Here is a 6,843-nt window from a genome sequence, read left to right as displayed (position 1 = left end):
CTTTCACCACTATAAACATGATAAATACACCTATTAAAGACATTAAATTGATATAAAATCAAATAAATTTTGATTAAATCATCATTAAAATAACTAATCGTAGCATTAAATAACTTTAATAAAATTTAATTAAACTTATTTTACTATGATAAATATTATTCAATACTTACTATGCATGAAAAACACTAATCATAATCTTAAATATCTTAATTACTCTCTAATTAAAGAAAACGAATACATACCTCTTGATTAGAAAGTTCTTCCTCTTAATCTTCCCAAATTAGCCTCGATTGAATTCACAAATCATTGTTTTAGAGAATTTACGAGAGAAAAAAAATGTTTGAGAGAGAGAAAAAAATGTTTACCACACTTCTACAATATGGTAACGGTCGGTTTCGACCGGTAACCGACCGTTACCGAGTGGTACCGAGCGGTTACCGAATGGTACCGGGCGGTAACAGTCGAAATTTCGACCGTTACCACCCGATATTACCCGTAACGTCCGATACGAGTTTTTTTTTTGTGTACCGCCCGATAGCGAGCGGTCCGCGTATCGATCGCCTCTCGGACCGGTACGTACCACCCGTACCGGGCGGTACAAATCGATATGGCAGACCCTGTTATTATTCATAAATTCATGGTTTAATGTAAAATGTCTACTAATCAATTAAAAAAAACATCTTCTATAAATGTAGTTCTTACTAACTAAAAGCTCGCTTGTTATGTGCAAAATGCTGATAATATTTATAATATTTTGCTCACTATATATTAGATCTCCGGTAATTATAAATCTCCAGCAAATTATGATATGTCTACTAATTTATTTAGCTATAACCATCACTTAAGTCCAACGAACTTACGTGTCGTGGGACTTGGGATCCGAATAATAGCTACCCAGCCTACTTATCTGCCTTCTGATTGACCAAATCTACTGGCCCTACAAGTGGGCTCCACGTCCAGCCTAGTAGATGGGACAGGTTATCACTAAAGTTAATTACATATTACCATTTGAAGTTAGATTTTTTTTTATTAAAAAATTATATTGAAATCGTTATAAAAATAAAATATTTAACTTCATTTACGGTCATCAGTTTTATTGAAAAAAATACAACATGTGTAAAAATGACATGAAAATAATGAACATAAAAAGATAAATTTAATATTTTAATTATATTTTTTATTGTAGCAAACGACGATGTCACTAGGGGCCACGAGTGATTATGGTCGATAAAAACGATACAACGAAAACGCCAAGGACTTTTGTAACTTCTTGAGGAAGAGGACGATGTAGATTTCGACATTTTGCATTTGCGTCGATATTGCTCGGCAACTGTGTCAGTGCCGACGCAGATGTCGAGCGATGCTCTATATCTGCATTTATATTAGTGCCGACAATAATGCGCGAAAAGGTGGCACTGCTCTCCATCTGCGTCGATGCCAACAACAATACTGGGAAGGGCGATGCTTATCCTTCTTCCCTACTTCCTGCATCCCTCATCCTTCGTCCCTCTTTCATTGCTCAGCATGCGCAAGGAGAAAAAAGGATGAGTAATGTAAGGATGTCGAGCATCGCTCATCCTTTTTACCCTCTTATGCATGCCAAGTAGTGAAAGGGGGAAAAAGGATGAGGGATCGAGAAAGAGGGAAGAAGAATAAGCGACGTCGCTCTGTATCTATATCAGTGTCGATGCAGATGTCGACTGGCACTCTACATCGGTACCGACGCAGATGTAGAGCGTCGGCATCTACGTCGTCCTCTTCCTAGTGTTCTCACCAATTACTGCGTCATTCTCGTCAATCACAGTCATTCGTGGCCCCTAGTAGTTTAGTCGTCCATCACCACGAAAAACGTAATTGAGATATTGAAATTATCTTTTTATCCATTATTTTCATATTATTTCTACATGTGTTGTATTTTTTGTCGATAAAACTGATGTCCATAGTGTCACGGACAAACTTCTAAACAATGTGTTTGATGTAATGCTTATGTATGTCCGTGTCGTTTGGCATGTTCGTGCCTTGTACAACAGGTAGAGGGGCGGCCGAAGGCTTAATAGTCTCATTTTAGTTGGGTTGATGGCCTCTTTAGGCTTGTAAATAAAGGTTGTGTCATGTGAACACGTTCGAGAGCTTTTCGGTCTGTAATGGACCATTTTACCCTTTGTTGTGCCACTGTTCAGAGCTTGTAAAGTCTGTTTGTAATTTGCATTGTCTATGAAGTGTTTTTCGGACATGTTTGCTTGTGGATCCCGATTGAGGCGTTCTCTCTAACCCGTTCTCTCTTTTGGTGGTCCTAAGGGACAATGGGAGACTTCAGGGAGGCTGACCTTTGCGGACGGACACGCAAGGGTGTCGCACGACTTAGGCAAAACCAGCTAAGTCCGTGTCATATGGTATCAGAGCCGGACAAGCACTCATAGAAACACTTGACATGCAAACGTGGGGGACCTAGCGGGGCTGCGTTGAGGGCAGTCAGCACACGCGCGACCGTTTGAGAGAAAACGGGCATGGAGATGTAGGGAAAAGAGTCGCTCAGAGGAGCGGGCATCTGACATTGGCATTCAGAGGAATGGCCAACCCTTCGCGCAAGAGGCACCACGAGAACAGGCAAGCTTGGAAGAATGCGGAGCGCACAAAGGTTGGGATGGCTGAGTTTGAGCTACGGCTAAACGTTGACAACTTTACTTGATGGTGCTCAAGGCAAGCGAGGCGCTTGGCAAAGGACGAGACCATGCAAAGTGGAATGAGTTGCTCAGCGACCAAAAGAGTTGTGCAAAGCTCACAGAGGTGAGGGGAATTGCTAACTCGAAGAATTCGGTACTCATGCATGGGCTTGTATGCGGACGATGGATTGTTCGTGGCCATCCCAAGGCGGTCGAGACTCGGCGCCATGGAGCATTGAAACTTTCTCTTCGGCATGCGAAGGATACGTCCGGAGGAGGCTGAAGTGTGCAACGAGTTCAGCATGTTGCTAGGCCTTGAGGGGTGCAACGGTGGCTGTATTGACGTGGAGGCGCAATCTAGCAAGTGCGGTTGCAAGAGGCAGAACAATGCACAGTTTGTTCAGCAGATCGGAGTAGTCCAAGGGGATGGTGGTCTCCGAAACGAAGAGAGATGTTGCTCAAATGGGATAGTTATCCAGGAGGGATAAGTCCCGGCTCTCCAGAGGGAGAATCATGTGCGACGGACTGCACATGTTGAGGAGGAGTACCTCAACAAAACAACAACTCCACGAAGCTCGATGGACTGAGCAAGCGGCGAGGAGTCGTCGCATGATCTCGCTTGAGAGAATGCATTGGTGGATGCATTGCGAGATCAAGTGGGGGAGTGACCCAAAGCAACTCAAATGGAGGCACACTTGGAGTCGATATGGAGATCAGACTCAGGGGAGGGCTGACCCGTGGAATGGTGGGTGCGAGGGCTACCATCGACTCAATGCAAAAACGAGGAGCGGAGCAACTTGGGTGTAACTTGGCGAAGTACCCAAGTCGCATGAAGGGAGCCAGCAGAGAAGTTGGAACATGGAGCAGAGGCACAGTGCTTTCCTTAGACAGAGGTCAAGGACATGAACTCTTGTAGAGACAAGAGCAGGATCATGTTGTTCCATGGGTCCTTCATTCTGACGGAGTGGACTCATCTTGCATGGTGCCAAAGACGAAGGGAGCTTCTGGGCACATGCACCTTATCTCGGAGGAGCATTTGATGGAGGAACTAAGGCGACTCAATTTGCGGAGGCAAAGTTGGGTTCAGAAGGCCTTAGCACGGGGCAAGAGGAAGCAGAGGCGGGTACTCTTGAAGAATATGTCACAGTGTTGCCATTCAAGTTGCCATGAAGGAAGCAGTGCGCAGCGAAGATTGTGCTGGTAGGGGCAGAGGCCCAGGATCCAGGCAATGGTGCACAAATTACAGTGAAGTCAGTGGACTTTGGGAGCTACTAGGCGACGGACTGTCCTAGAGCGGTGCTTCATCTAGGTGTGACCCAAGAGTGGGTGGATGAAGGTCGATTGCCAAAGGAGCGAACAAAATCGAAGGTGGAAGAGACCCTGCGATGTATTGGCAGAGGCCACACATGGAGGGTTCACAATTCGAGTTTATTCCACAAGGATCAGAATGCAATGGAGATGTCACCAGGAGGCGACATGGTGCAGCGGATCGTGGTGGAACAGTTCGTGGCAATGCGATACACACGAGTGAGTCCCGGGAGGGACTTGATCATATGGAGGTATGATCGGGAGCTACTGGAAGCTCCACTTCGGTGAACAACACGACGGCAAGAAGGGCTATGGATTCAAGGAGTGAAGGCCATGGTACCGTAGAGACGGGTCTTCCGGGCGTGCATCGAATTTTGCATCGGATGAAAACCTTGGTCATCAGCATATGGGGGTTGTGTTCCACTAAGGGAAGAGTTCGAATGCAAGTACCAGTGAGTTCCATGGGAGGAACTTGATCATGCAAAGGTATGATCGAAGCAGCTGGAGAGTTGGACTGCTCCAGAGCTCATATTCGCTTAAGGGAGCTCGGCAAGTCAGAGGACAAGGCCGAGTAAGCGAACGTTGCTACCAAGGAAGCTAAGGAGAACAGAATTGGTGCAAACCCTACAACGTGATGGCAGAGGCCATGCATGGGAGTTGCAGTCTGTCTCTCCATCGACCAAACAGACTGCTTGGAGAACACAGAGGTGTTGAAGCAGGGGGGGGTCGAAAGGGGCGAGGAAGCGACGACGAGTCCAGAGGGACTTAGCTACCCAAAATCAAGCATCAGTTAGAATGGAGGTGGACTCAGAGGAGCGCCACAGAGACATATCTACTGATTGTGAAGAAAAGGGATGGAGATGCGAGGCGACGGATAGTAGTGCCATGGGCATGGCAGCGCCATGGTACCGCAGAGGCGGGACTTCCGTGAAGGTCATTGATCCCTTACTCTCATGGAGGGAGAGTGTTTGGTCGTGAAAGGGGCCGAGGAGGTGGAGCATGCAGAGGCAATCTTCAAGTACCGAGACAAGGATGAAGGGCAGAGGCCGAAGAACTTCGTAAGACCGGTGTCAACAAGTTTCTCATCAAGATAGCCGTAAGTGAAGGACTTCGGGTCATGCAAGAGTGCACGACCAAGGAACGAAACAAGCAGTACGTGGTACTGTACCTTTGCTACTCAGTGGAGTAGGCGGCAGGGTTGATGGAGAAGACGGTACAATCCCAGAGGCGACCTCATCTATCAGAGAATTACTCCAAGTTGGGGTGAAAACTTCCTGCATTCCAGAAGTTCAATAGCATTGAGAAGGTGAATCACAGTAGCTAACTCAACGCAAGGAGTGCAAACACTTCAAGTGCTTCAGAAGTGTGAGCAAAGAGCAGGCGAAGGCCAGTAACCAGCTCGATGCATGAAGTACAACCTCGAGGAGGCGGGCGAAGTCAAGTAACCTTTGCCTTCTCAACTCTTAAGAGAATGGGCGAAACCGAGTACCCTAATTCTCTTATCTATCCAGTAGAGGAGCTCTGCATATGTTCAAAGACCCTTCGAAGATAATGGAAGACAATAGTTGTCAAATCCTCACCAACGGTGATCAGTGCTACTGAGAGTAGATTGTCCGCTTCATTTCCCAATGAAATGCCAATCGAAAGCGGAAGTGATGCGAACCTACTTGGATGTGACAACTAACTGAAAGAAGAGTCAATGAGCAGATGTTGTGGAGGAAGGACCCAAAACTTCAGAAGTTTGCGATGCGATGCTCGTTAAAGCTCCAACAAGCATCCACCCAGTTCAAGCAGCATGTGGAATTTTTGAGAGACTAGCGCAGTAAGGATGGTCTTTTCCTTCATTTTGGTGGATCCGCAGGAATCAACGAGGATCAACACAACTCAGCCAACCCCACACCAGAGTCAGAGTCATTGGCGAGTTGAAGCAGCATGGCGGATCAAAGGTTCGACTACTCAAAAAAAAAAAAAAACAACAGCGGAGAGCAGCTGGGAGCCAGGAGGCGCATTGCAGCTGGAGCAGAAGATTGAAGACTCAGCAAAGGCGAAGAGTTGCAGTGTTCACAAAGGCTTCGACGAGGACGTCGAAGGGATAAGTGGGGGAGAATGTCACGGACAAACTTCTAAACAAGGTGTTTGATGTAATGCTTATGTATGTCCGTGTCGTTTGGCATGTTCGTGCCTTGTACAACAGGTAGAGGGGCGGCCGAAGGCTTAATAGTCCCATTTTAGTTGGGTTGGTGGCCTCTTTAGGCTTGTAAATAAAGGTTGTGTCATGTGGACATGTTCGAGAGCTTTTCGGTCTGTAATGGACCATTTTACCCTTTGTTGTGCCACTGTTCAGAGCTTGTAAAGTCTGTTTGTAATTTGCATTGTCTATGAAGTGTTTTTCGGATATGTTTGCTTGTGGATCCCGATTGAGGCGTTCTCTCTAACCCGTTCTTTCTTTTGGTGGTCCTAAGGGACAATGGGAGACTTCGGGGAGGCTGACCTTTGCGGACGGACACGCAAGGGTGCCGCACGACTTAGGCAAAACCAGCTAAGTCCGTGTCAATAGGGTAAATATAGTTAAATGTTATATTTTTATAATTATAAAAATTTTAATGTAATTTTTTTAAATTTAAAAATTACAATGCTAAAAATATCTAATTGCAGGGTAATTAAAGAAAAAGGCAAAATCTTACTCGAATGACAGCCCAGGAAGATCCGGAGGCTGATGAGTAGGCCCCGGTTGAGTCACGCCGCGTCATCGGATGGATTCGAGGCCGCGTTCGCGGAAGATGGGATCGGCTGCACCTCTTTCTCCTCGAGCGAGAGCTGTGTGTCTCCCTCTAAAGAGGCTTTTGCTTTCACCCATTGCAGTGAAGATAAC

The sequence above is a fragment of the Musa acuminata genome, chromosome BXJ2-11, assembly GCF_036884655.1.
Source record: "Musa acuminata AAA Group cultivar baxijiao chromosome BXJ2-11, Cavendish_Baxijiao_AAA, whole genome shotgun sequence".
Taxonomy (NCBI): domain Eukaryota; kingdom Viridiplantae; phylum Streptophyta; class Magnoliopsida; order Zingiberales; family Musaceae; genus Musa; species Musa acuminata.
This window is presented reverse-complemented; position numbering follows the sequence as displayed.